The following is a 13,525-nucleotide window of genomic DNA, read 5'->3' as shown; positions in this document are numbered from 1 at the left end:
CATGCATGCTCTTCTTCACCAACAGTCCCATGCCTCCTCCTCTTCGAATCCAGAATGTGCAAAAGTTCCTTTAGTCTGCAAATAAAATAGCTACACACTGAGCTCAAATTGTTATTCCTGGTATTAATTTCTGTCTCCTGACAGATCCTGATAGGTGATGCAGGAAATTCGAGGTAACAAAGGCTTCTGTTTGCAGCAATAAAGGACTCTCAGCTAGGGGGGAATAAAGGGATCAGAATAAAAGGCGAATATATGGAGCCTACGTACACTACAGAATATCTGTGTTGAGTCCAGCAAGCAAAAAGTCTAGCACATTCAAAGCAGCATTAAGAAGTGTTAATCCTTTTACCTCTAAGCTATTCATGAGCAATATCCAAAGCTGTTCTTATGGCATCGCGTTTGCAATGCTCCAGTTATGCTCGCATCAGCATTTCCATTGTGAACCCTGCTTTCAGAGATTTTTTACTTTGCCAAGTTTTAGTCTGGAACAATTTTACTACAAGCCTGTGAGATTTTAGTCCAGGATTAGGATTTAAGTCTGGTGAAGAAACGTTTGGACAAAATCTGCTTGGCTGTTTTATTTATTAGAGTGCAAAGTTAATCCTTCCAAGTTATTGGACTGGAAAAAAACCTCAAAAATATAATTTTTTTTCCAGCTTCAAAAAAGAAAAGAGAAGATTTACTCACCCCAAGAATTCCTTGTCCCCAAATCTCTACAATCACAGAACAGATGGAGGTTACAGACCACAGAACTAAGGTACAATTGAAATATGCCTTCCTTTGTCAGGCATTTTCTTTCTTTCTTTCACTGATGCAACATGAGGGCGAGGAATATGAGGAAGGAAGAAGCATCTCACTGTGGGCTGCAGGTGGAAGAGGGACACAAACCACAAGCTGCACATTAACAAGTGTAAGAAAAACAGTTCAAACTTCAGAAACTGTGCCACGTTCCTAAACAACAGAAATCACAAACTTAAAATATCATTACATAACTTGCCAGGTAGATTATGTTCATTCACAGTGTTAGTGGCCACATGGATATAGGCAACTGGCTATGCTACAATAATTCACACAAAAATCAACATAGCACGTATTTTAAGAGAGATAAGCCATCTAGGCCAGACAATGTTTGCAGTATCCTTACACTTTTCCTAAAGCTCAGTTCTCAAACCCTGGGATTTGCTGACACAGTTCAGAGTCACCCATTTTTCAAGCGTCATGTTCAGTAACAGGCGTGTCATCCACACGCCAGTGCGCGTGTAACCCCCAGTAACACACAACCACCACATTTTTGCAGGCCCCCAGCAGTGTGCAGGGCTGGGGCCTGCAGCCACACTGCCCACAATGCCCCCCACGCCATGCTCCAGCCACGCTTCAGCATCTGCTCCACCATCACAACCACACAGCCCCCCCAGTGAGCTGCTGCTCCGTTTTCTGCAAAACTTGACAAGACGGACTGATGACTGCAGGAAAGCCCTCTCCATGCAGCTAAACAACAGCTGTAGTCCAGGGGAAAGCCCTGGTTAATTAACTCCAAGGCAACATTTCCAAATACTGTCCTTTTGTGAGCTTTACAGATAGCATCCACCCCACAACACCCCAGTAAACATAATGGAATCAACACTTGGAGCTTTTCTCTGAAAAGCCTGTATGGTATGGTCCTGCATACATTATACACATATTCATTCAAGCAGAGAGCTAAATGTTTGCAGGCAATGTAGCCTGCTTCCATATCAAAATCTCCTTTACAAACTAGGCTTCACAGCAAGACTTTCTGCTATGCCTAAACCACCTCTTCCACCTGGGCTTTGTATGACTATGCAAGCTGCCTATTGTAAACTGGCTAAATCCATTCGAGAGAGAAATCCTTACCATAGGACTGCTGAAATGCACAGATTATCTAAAAGCAAATGATAGAGATCACATTTATCAATAATAAACCATAAAACAATCTTAATTTCAGGTATCTCACCTGATCTGCTCTTCACCTTTTGACCAGACTTGGTATACCAAACACCTACTAAAAAATTACTATCAATATTTGATACCATTCACTTGAGAAAAAAAAAAAAAAAAAAAAAATCTATATATATATGCGCTTGGGTTATTGAAAGAGTAACAGAATTAATTTCTTTCCCACAATTTACAGAAGCAGTTTGTATTTTTGCCTGCTTTCCTGTTTCCCAGCTGTTTTCTAGAGAAATGCTGTTTCTTACTGATCACTTGATGCCAGCAAACATCCATTTGCTTCTGAAACGATGCTTCAGACTTGAAAAAAGTAGTTATATGGAAAAGTATCCACACAAATTTTATTGCCTTTTTCAGTGTGTGTACATGTACGTGCATATGCACGCACACTTTTCAATTTTAGTTCTACATCTGACACCAAGCAGAAGCCTGGTTGATTACTTACTGATTTTTTTTCTTTCAACTTGTCCCAGTAGACTTTGGACAGAAACTGAGCTCCAAAGTATGCAACAGTGACTCTTAAAAGATTTAAGTGTTTCAAAGGGTTCACAAGAAATGGACAAGGTTTATCTGTACATATTTTTCTGTACTTTAAACCTGATGGATTTAGCATAGATCTATCTACCACACGTCAAAATAGTCTCATCATCTTTCAAGAATATGCTATTCGTATACAATAAAAAATGAACTTTCCATCTTCTACAAGAAAAAAATAAATCTTTCATTGCTTAACTGTGTATGACTGAGGTCACAAATGGAATTCACTAAGTAAACCAGGCCGATACTGTTTTGTCTGCAGATGTAGAGTGAGCTACAGCTGATTTATATTTCTACTAACTCCAAATTCAGGTGGTATACAAATACCTTCCTAAGTTCAGCAATTTGATTAATTTTTTTTTAAGTACTGGAAGCAAAAATACAGTGCTTGGAAAAAATAATTTATGTTTACAAGCCTTAACATAAGGCACAATTTTCCACACAGAATTAGTCTGAGGTCCATTGCATTTAACTGTAAATCTCCTCCTTTCTCTCTTATTGAGCAAAAATTGCTAATTTTGATTTCTTCTTAGAAGAGGGAAGTTCAGCTTCCAAGCTTCCCCTGGGCACAGCAGGTCAGTGCCACTGCAGTTTGTGCATCCTCAGGCAGCAGATCACATAAATCTCCTATTGATCACAACCCCTTCTTTTGTCCCTTCTGTATTTTCATGACTGGGTAGCATTTTTTCTTAAAAAGAAAAGCAGCCACCAAAAGAGGTTAATTATGAACAGCAGAACACTCCTGGTCATTTCTAGTTTGTAAGGCTAGCTAGAAAATGCTTGGGGGCTGCATGTTGGCCCAAAGAAACCAGAAGTTTTTAACTCTAGGCTACCAAGCTTAGCGCTTCACACATACAAAAAAAACCCCACAAGAAAATTTTGAACCTATATGTTCATTGCCATGGCAGAAGTGGGTATCACCATATAAAGTACTCCTTGGAATAGATAGGGACAAAGGGAGAAAATCTCCTCCCAAAAACATAGCTCCAAAGCAGCATGACTGTAACTGCCAAGTCCATGATGTGGTTTGAAGAATGGCTGAAGGACTAAAATAGTTAGCTATGCTACACGCCGACAAATATGTTCAGTACATTGCCACAGGGACTGGAATTTTGTCTGGCTGTATTAAGTATCTTATTTAATAAAAAGATGGGAATAAACTTTGCAATTACATTTTCTGAGAGAGTCTACAAAACAGAAAGCTACCATCAGAGACTATGAGATTATATATTATGGCAGGAAAGAAAAAAAATATATCCGTTTCAACCATAAAAACACAAGCAGAAAAAAATAAGCCAACACATGTATCCAATAAAAGGTAGTAACCCAGAAAGCAACAGAACTGAGAGAGTTGATACAAATGAGAATTGCAAAGAAACACATTATGACTAAGCAAGACTACAGCACTCCACTATCAAAAGAAATCTGAGCTACGAAAGACAAGGTAAAGCAGTTCTACCCAACTACAAAGGAATAAAAACTGTAGACACAGGAAAAGGTTGGTTTGTTTAAGGAAAGAATGCAAGAGAGAAAGCAAGGAACTAACAGTAGGGAGAAGAAAGGAGCAAGAGTACCGATGTTCGTAGCAGGCTTCTGGACTGGGTGATGGGAGATGACAAAACATTCCTGGCCCAAACAACAGAACACTCACAGCACAACCACTCAACCAGAAGGGCTTCCATTAGATTGGCTTCTTGTTGCTTAATGCACATACACACAAATTAGGCAGCAACAGCCCACGAAGCACTGCAAACAGACCTATGAGAGAACTCCTAAGAAGGGAAACTGTCCTGAACCAGCTCCCTGCCAATAACAGCAAGTTATGGTGATGCAAGAAAATACAAGTTTTAGTGGTAAATAATTACACCGATTTGGCACACAGGTGAACTGGGAACTATCATTTAAGGTGTCCATCAGAGTCCTGGAGTTTCATATGAGGAACCATGAGGCATTAAAAAAAGCCATGAGGCATTAAAAGCAGAATAAAGTCTGGTTGAAGAAAGGATTAAGAGTGTAAAGGTGGAAGAAAGAATTTAGAGTTTGGAACAACCTCACGATATCTACAAAATTACCCAGAAGCACAGGAAGTCCAGTCCTTCTCAAAGGCAAGGATACAAGAACCAGGATGTGATCAATTGTTCCATCCCACAGGTAGGGAGACTACCAGATTTGTGTCTCAGCAAAAGAGGAGGAAGAGGACACCCTAACAAGAATTTGAAAGCCAGTTACCGCCTGCAGGGAAAGATAAGCACAGCATAAAAGCCAAACGAGCTAATGCTTTGTGGCCATTACAAGGACAGTCTGGGCCATTAATAAATGATGAAGGAGGAGGTATTAAAACCCAAGTAGCTGGCTACACCAACCACCTTCTAAAATCTAAAAGGGTAAATAAAGGAAAGACTACACAATTAGAATGTAATTATGAACTTATAAAACTTTTTTATATGTATACACACAGATACTTAGCTGCGACAAGTATGAACAGTACCACAAAAATTCAAAATTTTAGACACCTACAGTGAGAAACATACACAAAACCAGAGAAATCAAAATTATGACAGACAGCTATTCTCAGCAAGCACTCCTGGCAATACCCATTACTGCAGTTCCTTGCTTTTATCTGTATTACCTCAGTAAAGTACCAATTGATAGCCATTACAAATGGACATTAATAATTACAAGTAAACGCCTTAGGAAATGGAGACATACATATCAGAGCCACTCCTTGGAATAAATGATACTATGGAGTTGAGCCATTGAAGACAAATTAGCAAAGAAACTTAGTAGATACAGCCACTAATTCCTTTAAGGAATATCTATAGATGAAAGACATATTTAGACCTCAACTTCACAGAGAAAAAACACATGGAAATTATCATATAAGCAAGCAAATTCTAATTCTCAAATTCTAATTCTCAAAAAAATAATAGTTTTATTGAGATACGAGAAACCAAGCCCCTGAGACTCCTCAAAGATGATTATCTTTTCTCAACCAAAATGAGAAATGGGGCTTTATAGAATATGCGCAAAATCTGACGCAGCCCATCACTTTTATAGAGAATTGTAGTTCATAGCAAGCACACAGCAGAAAAAATACGCTTGGATGTCAGTAAACCACTTGACTGTATCGTATTATACCATTTCAAAATTATTTAAGAAACCAGTTTTGATGTGGACAGAACATTGTACAAAAGAAACAAACTTCAAAAGAAAATGAAAATCATATACCGAAACTTCGAAAGCATCTCTCAAGGATGCAAGGAATTTTATTACATATTCTCTTAAAAATCCTAGTTAATGATGCAGAACAGGAGTAAAATGTGTGTTCTTGAAATCTGTGGATGATTCTAAATTGAGGAGCTGCAAGCCCCAGCAAGGACAGAGAAAGTTGAGAAGCAGGCAATTAAAAATAAGGTTCTCCTTGGGAAAGTGCAGCGAAGACATCCAACAGGAAAATAATCTGAAAGAAATATTCAGTGGGAGTGACAAACTGAGGAGCCAAGAAATTCTTACAGGGTTTGCAGTGTGATCTGGTAGCAAGAAAGATTAATGAAACCTTGGCTGAACATGCAAAAAAAAAAAAAAAAAAAAAAAAAACACATCAAGCAAGAGGGATGCAACAGCTAAATATGCCCACTTTGGGTAGCAAGCAATATAGAAAAAATAATCAGACAAGTCTGCAGTAATAAAATGGATGCAAATACCACTGGGATGAGACAAGCCTTATTTAGACTAGTATGCGGTAGTACAAGGACATGTTTAAAAAGGAAAACAGGGGTAAATGTCTGAAAGCTCTCTTCTAACAGCCTTTCTAAAGCCCTGATACTACAAGCAGACTCACAAGAGAGACTTAAACAACCACTGAAGAAGAGTTCACTCCCACAAATAAGATTAGCAGCAGAAAGCTGAAGATGTGCTTAAGGATCTCCCACAGAAAACACCATGAGCTTGTTCTGCAAACACACCTCTGCAAGGACCTGGCAAGGTAAGAATATATAGGTAGTGCAGAGCAACTCAATACTGTGGCCAGACAATGAGTCCAGGTAGGTCTCAAGTTGGCTGAAGGTCCTGAATTTCTCAGCATATGATTAGGTAAATATTTGTTTTCTTCCAAGCACAACTTTCATAATGCAACAATATCGAGGAAGAGGAAGGTAAGCCTCCATTTGTTTGCAGAACACACAAGCAGCAAACACATACACAGTATTAAAATTTGCAATTTTTTTCTTTTCTTTTTTATGTTAACTGCTTTATCTTAACACAGCAGGTATTTCTAGCTTTCTTTAACAACAGCAAAGCAATAGGAGTGTAGTGGCACTGCACCTTCCTCACCACTGGGACAGAGGCTGAAAAAACACCAGGCACGAAACTCTCTCCTCCTACAGCGTCAAGGATCAAAAATCCACGTTATCTTCCTTGAACACTGATATAGATCAATAAACATGAATGCCAAACAACTGGTCAAAACAGAAGAATACCACCCTAGCATTTAGTACACACATCACAAGACTTTGACTACCTAGTTATAAACTTCAAGGGCAAGAGCTCTGGTGTTCTTTCACTGCTGCAGCATACAAACTTCACTCAAGTGTTTTAAAGGAAAAATGCAATGCAACGAAAAGCCAAGTTGCAGTGTCTGCTTTGTTTTCCCATTCCTTTCCATAGTGCTTGACTAGCCCAGCCATGTACAGCCAGCCCAGCTCCCCACAGCACAGATCACTTCACGAGCATGCATTATTCAGAGAACACTGCAAGTGCATTTAACACTGAGATTTTAGAACTCACAAACACTACAACTTTTAAACAACTTTGCCAAGTGATGTTTATTAAGACTCCTACTGCAACACTACAGAGGTTGTGCCATCAGTTTGGCACAAACAGTGCTGCAGTCCTGTGATCTTATGGTTAGTGCTTTTCTCAAACACAAGATAGTTTTCAGGTTACTTCTGCACAGGGAGAAGAGGAACGAACATAAGGGTGGCAACATTGCCAGAAATATTCCAATTTCCACTGAGAATTTTTTGGATGCTAGTTCTAAATATATTATTTTGAACTGTGGATTAGACAAAATATTTTAAAGACATACGTATTCTCCCCAGCAATGTACCCATTTAAAGACCAATTTGCTGCTCTGCAATCACAAAAATGACTTTCTTTTAATCAAACTTTTCAATAGCTGTTAAATCTGTACAACTCCATTTTGTCATTTGAAGACAAAGGACACTAATTATCTGACACGTGGGTTTTCAAGATGGACGTAACAATTCATCAACCACACAGATTTTAAGTCCTGTGTTTTCTCCTGTCCTTTCCCTTCAATCACCACTTGATCTGAGAGTTTCTATCAGGGTAACTACAACCTCAGTTCTGCCTGTCACACTGAGTTTTTGCCATCACATTTCCCAAGGTTAAACTTCAAGGTTTAGAAACAGTTTTTTTCCTCTGAGATGACCTTCCACAATCGCCCCAGTTCTGAGAAATGAATGAAGTGTTCCCAAAACAAAGTAAATTTTAACAGTAACCTGTAGCTAATAAGAACACATAGGTATATGACCCGCTTTAGGGACAAAGACTGCTAAAAATACTGCTGTCTGGGCAAGACTTTTGGGCAGACTTTTAGGACCATGGTAATTGGGTAATTCCTTCTGGATTAACTATATACAAGGTTTTTGTTTACCATTTAATGTATTTTGGTTCAATGGTATGAAAGCATCAAATAAGGTAACACAGGATATAGGATTGGTTTTAAGGGATCTGACCTATGTCCACAGAAGCCAATGGGAATCACAGCAGAGATCACACCAGATACCAATATTAATCTAAATACTAAAATCCATTACAGTTATACCTACAGATAAAAAGCCAATCAAATAGTCGACACAATCTGTCAGTTTCCCACGGGAAGGTTATGTCCTCTAACTCATTTTTACTTACACAGCACTCTATAAAATGCACTTTGCTGATCTCACAGAGGTGCACAAGATGTCCAGCCTCAGAGGATACAAGTAAGGCAGGATCAACCTCAAAGCCCACCCAGCCACCACCAACCTGTTACTGAGGCGCCTGGGGGAAGATGCAAGAACCTCCAACAGAGGTTCAGTTCAGTTTAAGCTTAAGTTAAGGATTGCTTAAACAAAAGAAAGTCAAGTAGAGCCTTTAAAAGTTATCGCAAATCCCAGTACCTGAATAAATATCTAACCTTCTGAACGTCAAAAACCGTCCTCCCATACAAGTACCTGCTTATGCTCTTCCTGAACACATCACAAGAAGGATTTTCATCTCACTCATCTTGAATTGACCAATCTGAAAGTATTTCAGATTTCCTTTTTATCTATCTGACAACTCAAGAACAGTCTGCTGACCTAGATTCCCTAAATAATTTATTACATTCTAGACTTTTTATGCCCCTTCTGATTTGTCTTTTTTTGATCCAAGAGTTCAGGCTTCTTTTTATGTGAAATCTTCCCAGACACAGATGATCACTGTCCACCTTTCCAGCAACTCTTTTAATTCCTTTTGCAAAGTTCCTACATAAAATTCAAGTAGTGCTTTATTATTTACTTACAGAATATTACTGGAGTTTGAGAGCTGAAGAACTTTGGCCAATTTGGAGGTATATAAAACAGTATTTTATTACTTTAAAAATTAGTAACATTGACTGAACTACACTGAGTCAATACAGAAGACTGATAAGATCAAAAACTTATATTGGGAGCAGTTTCAGATAGATTAAAATGCTTCACGTGGCTGAAGACAATACTTATATTGTTGTTTGCAACACGTATTTGCAAGTATTTCAAGCACTATAAATATTTTGCATCACGTTATGAATAACTCAGATGCTGTTTTCCAAGGTAAAATAAAGAAACATACAACTGGGTAATGTTTCACTTTCCACACCACTCTTTGCAGCAAATCATTGGCAGCTACAAATAGTCAGGAGTGAGCAATACAAGAGGAAGGTGGCAGCCGTGAAATCCTGTGTCAAGCCCTGCAGCTGCAACTCCCTGGAGCAGGGAAAAGAGCAAACCTGGTGAAGAACCAGTGAGTGAGAATGGAACTACCAACCCAAGATACCACAGCTCTGTGCACCAGGACAGCCAGCCTTGAGGTTCACCCACAGGGCCTGGTTGCCTGGCCAAGCAAGGCCCTCCTAATACCACAGACTGCTTCTGTTCTGAAACACAAGGTGCACAAATGGAAACAGGTTGATTACCCTGTTCTAACAAAAGTCAGGCCTGGCCTTGAGGAGAGAGAGTCTTGGGACAACTGATCTGGAAAAAAGACTGCCTCTCCTCTAGGTGCAGACCTCTCCAAGGCTCATAGCTAAGGAGCTTGCTGCCTGAGGCCAAAATCTCCACGGGGTGACCCAGAGCACGATGCTTCAGAGATACAGCACTGCCAAAGTCACGCCCCACCACCACGAACAGGAGAGTGTCTTTAACCATATCCAGTGGAAACGGAAGACAATGGAGAGAGCACAGACCCGCACAGATTCCTGGCAGGCTGATAACCACCGCCAGGCAAACTGTCACCAAGCTCAAGGAAATGGCAATTTCTTCCTCACACCCAGGAGAAACAGGACTGAAGACCGTTAAAAATGCTTGGAAAACATCCAAAAAACCACAATGATCCTAAAAGAACAAAGATCTCATCAGATCTCTGTTCAAATCTGCCCTCAATAAAATGCTGTTAAAGGCTTGGATTTAATTGTTATTTCTGGCAGTGCACCAAGGAGTAAAATAAAGAGGTCTATCAGGCAATGTGGAAGAAGTTACTGTATTGCAAATCACTCAACACACACCAGTTCCCTAAATGATGAAACAAGCCAGTACAAATCTCAGGCTAAAATCAAGCTGAGGACTCAAAACTGGTGACTAAGCACACCATGACTCCAGGCCATATTCCCTGCAAAAAAGTGGTTGTGGAAGAAATTTAGGGAGCAATTTTCCCACAAAATAAATGGCTGTCAGAATCACAGTACAACCCACTCCCTTCACTAAACAGTTTAAATTTTGAAAGCTTTTGTGACTATGATCAAAATAATTCAAAAAAGATGTGCATCAAGATGCTTTTATTTTCCACCACTCTAAATGCCTTTCCATTTATGTAGCCTGTTTTACCTACCTTAATATCCACAATCCTAACACATACACTCCAAGAGCTAAACAAAATGGGCTACTTTTCTATAGATATTATCTACCATCACTCCTGCCTATATTCATATACTGATGCTTTCACAATCCATTGTAAAAGTTATATATGTTTCTCCCATAATAGAACATTTTCCTCCATGAACTACACACTAATGGAATTAATCCTTAAAGAAGAAATTAGATTAATATTTCAAGTAACATTTTAGCAAGGATTTTAAAGGCTAGGCCACCAGAAAAAAAAAAAGTTGAGGAAAATAAGTGAACTTTTTAATAGCATCACCCCAGAAGGAGCTTTCCTGCGTAACTGTACTGAATGGAGAAGCTATTAATGATCTTCAGCTAGTTAGACACACTGAATTAGCACTGCTTTAAAAATGAATTGTAGAGCTTTCTGAAAAATACAGAATCTAAGTTTGTGAGAATCTAAAACACTACAGAAGTGTTGAAAAGTAGGCCACAGATATGCCTATTTACACAGCCTTGCAAAAGAAGGGAAATTTTCTAGTCCTGTATAAAGTGCTGCTGACCTGCCTGTACTGAAATGATAATGGAAAAAAAAGTCTACATGACATTTTGCTGGCCTGTCCACGAAAGAAAAATTATTTTGACATGTAGCACTAGATAGAAGCAGTAGAGCAAATCTCTTTTGGAATAAGTAATGTAGAACAATCTAACTAGAAAGATGAAGATATTTGCAGAATAGTGGGAAGTTATTAATATTGTAATATATTTTTAAAAAGTAAATACATTTTTTCCATCAGTCCCAACTGTTAGTTCTCTCAGAAGAATTCATACACAAATCTTTATCCTACACTGCTATTACTCATAGGTGTCTGTGACATTCACAAGGTAACTCCCTTCAACTAAAAGCAGATCTCTTTCATTTTGTATAGCTGCCTTTTTTTGCTATTTATCCAGTAAAAGGTCCTGAAGATTACAGCCTTTTGGGGGGTTCTGATGTTAAAAGGAGGAGGCATAAGGCATGATCCATCTGTTTTTAAAACAAGTGGGCACATTTGCAAACACTGCTCTTTTGCACACACTAATAATGTGTTAAGACCTTGATCAGCATTTTGTACACAAAAGCACTCATTCCAATAGAACAGAAAACAATCCACTGTCACAGAAGCAGAAAAACTAGCTTTGTGCTATTCCCTGGGCAAGCAACATCTCCACTCTGACCCACACACTCTAAGGAAAACTCTCCTCCAGATCTAATTCCCACCACCTTCCCTTTTTCAAGTTGGGAAACTTCGTAAGTGCAGAAGTGAGTACATAACCTCTGCCCACCTGCACACTTTGGTAGGCTCTCTTCACTCCAGAGCACCCCAAGGTTACACGGGCAGGTAAAGACCCTTTTTATGTGTTCTGGAAAGCCAAAAGTATCCCAGTCTCCACAACACTGTGGGAGGCAGATCCACCCTTACATCAGCAGCAGTCTGGTTCTGCAAGGGAGGTTACCATCACTGCAGAAAGGACTGCTCGTGCCTGTTTGGGCACTGCTGCCATCTACCCATACTGGCAGGGAGCCCTACTCAAGGACCGTTTGTGATCTACTTAAGCTTGCTGAAAACTTGAAGGGCTGTAACACAATTTGATAGTTTTCTTTTGTGTTGCTGAGTTGTAGCCTTCCACAAGTTAGCTTAACAATCACCAAAGTCAGCATAAACATGGAAAGACTGTGCATATGGGAGATGGGTGGGCTGTGCCCCGAGACATCCAAATTATCTCATGGCTTACTAATGGTAAAAAAGAAAATATCTTGCTGCCTTCTTTGGGGCTGTGTAGTCCTATCCCCTTCAGCATTCACTGTACCTCTGAACTGCTTTAATCCACTAACCAACAGAAAGCTATTAAGCTCTTCCCCTTCCCCCTGAAGTTAATTTTTTGCTGCTTCAGTGAAATGGCACCAACACCAAAATAGCATAAAGAAAGCCACAGCAACTGGGAGCAGGAACGGGAAAGTAGCAACTCCCCCTTCTTGCGTTCAGCTTTTGCCAGCTGCAGCTTAACTATTCATTGCTATTGCTCAAGCAAGTAAGATCCATAGAAAAGGCTTTACTGCAGAGGGCTTGCTCTGTGTTAAGCAAACTGTGGATACAAAGTTCATGGAGTTCATGGCAAAGCACAGGACAAACAAAGACAGACGTGCTTGGTCACACCACAGGCCCTGCTAGCCCAACACCCTGTCTCCAATACAGCCTCTAAGCACAGGGCTGGAGAAGAGGAAGAATAGGATGAGCACATCTGCACCTTCCCCGAAGTACATCTGTGGCCTTCAATACTTTCACTGGTAGAGATTTTCTTAGACTTGCATTTGTCTACCAAGTAGTCCCCAGAAGACCTTTTCCAGGAGTTCTCCAGGCTTACCTGCCTGAAGAACGTGCAGAACATTCTGGGTGCATGAAGAATGACTTCCTCCTGCCAGGATCTGAACCTGACTCCTTCAAAGTTTGTCTGACTTCTTCTTGGCTCTTACACACTGGCAGATGAAACAGCCAAACTCTCTTCAAGCTAGTCATGATTTCATAGACCTCTGTGACATCCTTCCTCAACCACACCTTTCCCAGTCACATGGAACATTTGTCACATGGAAGCCATTCCAGGTCTCTAACGACTCATGTTGCTTTTCCCCACAGTTCTTCTAGATGCTCTACATCTTGAGATGAAAGGGAGATGAAATAGTATCCAATGCATGGACAAACCGTAGATTTAGACAAGGCATAATAATGTTCTGTATCTTATTCTTTACTCTTTCAACAGCATTTTGTAAGATCTGATATGCTCTCTTTAATCACTCCTAAGCACAAAGCTGATAACTTGACAGAAGCACTGTGGGTATCAAGATCCCATGAGTAGTGACA

At 39.8% G+C, this 13,525-nt stretch overlaps 1 protein-coding gene across 6 annotated transcripts in view; it reads right to left on the bottom strand.

Annotated features, from left to right (window-relative positions):
• Nucleotides 1–13,525, bottom strand: part of PTPRF (protein tyrosine phosphatase receptor type F) — a 380,389-nt gene that overhangs the window by 352,728 nt on the left and 14,136 nt on the right. The window contains exon 1 of one of the 6 annotated variants that reach the window (XM_069023154.1): nt 4,080–4,098. The exons of the other annotated variants lie outside the window; for them this stretch is intronic. The gene's annotated coding sequence lies outside the window, so the exon portion shown is untranslated. Of the gene's footprint in view, nt 1–4,079; nt 4,099–13,525 lie in introns of those variants that run through there. 6 annotated transcript variants of the gene reach the window in all.

This window comes from Aphelocoma coerulescens, chromosome 8, assembly GCF_041296385.1.
Source record: "Aphelocoma coerulescens isolate FSJ_1873_10779 chromosome 8, UR_Acoe_1.0, whole genome shotgun sequence".
NCBI classification, from domain to species: domain Eukaryota; kingdom Metazoa; phylum Chordata; class Aves; order Passeriformes; family Corvidae; genus Aphelocoma; species Aphelocoma coerulescens.
Note: the sequence above shows the minus strand (reverse complement) of the source record. Positions and strands in the feature narration are given on the sequence as shown.